The 320-nt window shown below is 60.6% G+C and overlaps 1 protein-coding gene across 1 annotated transcript in view; it reads left to right on the forward strand.

The window, feature by feature from the left end:
- The window catches only part of LOC103774181 (zinc finger protein 185-like), a gene marked incomplete at its 5' end in the record, with an annotated part of 19,697 nt that overhangs the window by 17,194 nt on the left and 2,183 nt on the right, over positions 1-320 (forward strand). The gene's annotated exons all lie outside the window — the stretch shown is intronic.

Here is a 320-nt window from a genome sequence, read left to right on the forward strand (position 1 = left end):
GGTCACCTCCTGCTCTGCCCTGCTCTGCTCTGTGGGGCCACGGGCAGCAGGTCCAGGGCAGCTGTGCCCCTGTCCCAGTGACTCTTCCTGTTCTCCCCCACCCCATCCTCTCCTCCTCCCCATCCTTTGATCCTGCTGCTCCTGGCCAGCCCAGTGTGGCCTTTTCTGCCAATGTAATCATAGAATCAGTTTGGTTGGAAGACACCTTTAAGATCAAGTCCAACAGTTCTCCCAGCCCTGCCAGGTCCCCACTGCCCCGTGTCCCTCACCCCACATCTCCACGGCTTGGAAACCACTCCAGGGGGGGGGACTCCACCACT

Source organism: Merops nubicus, unplaced genomic scaffold (assembly GCF_000691845.1).
Source record: "Merops nubicus isolate BGI_N331 unplaced genomic scaffold, ASM69184v1 scaffold11780, whole genome shotgun sequence".
In the NCBI taxonomy this organism is placed as follows: Eukaryota; Metazoa; Chordata; class Aves; order Coraciiformes; family Meropidae; genus Merops; species Merops nubicus.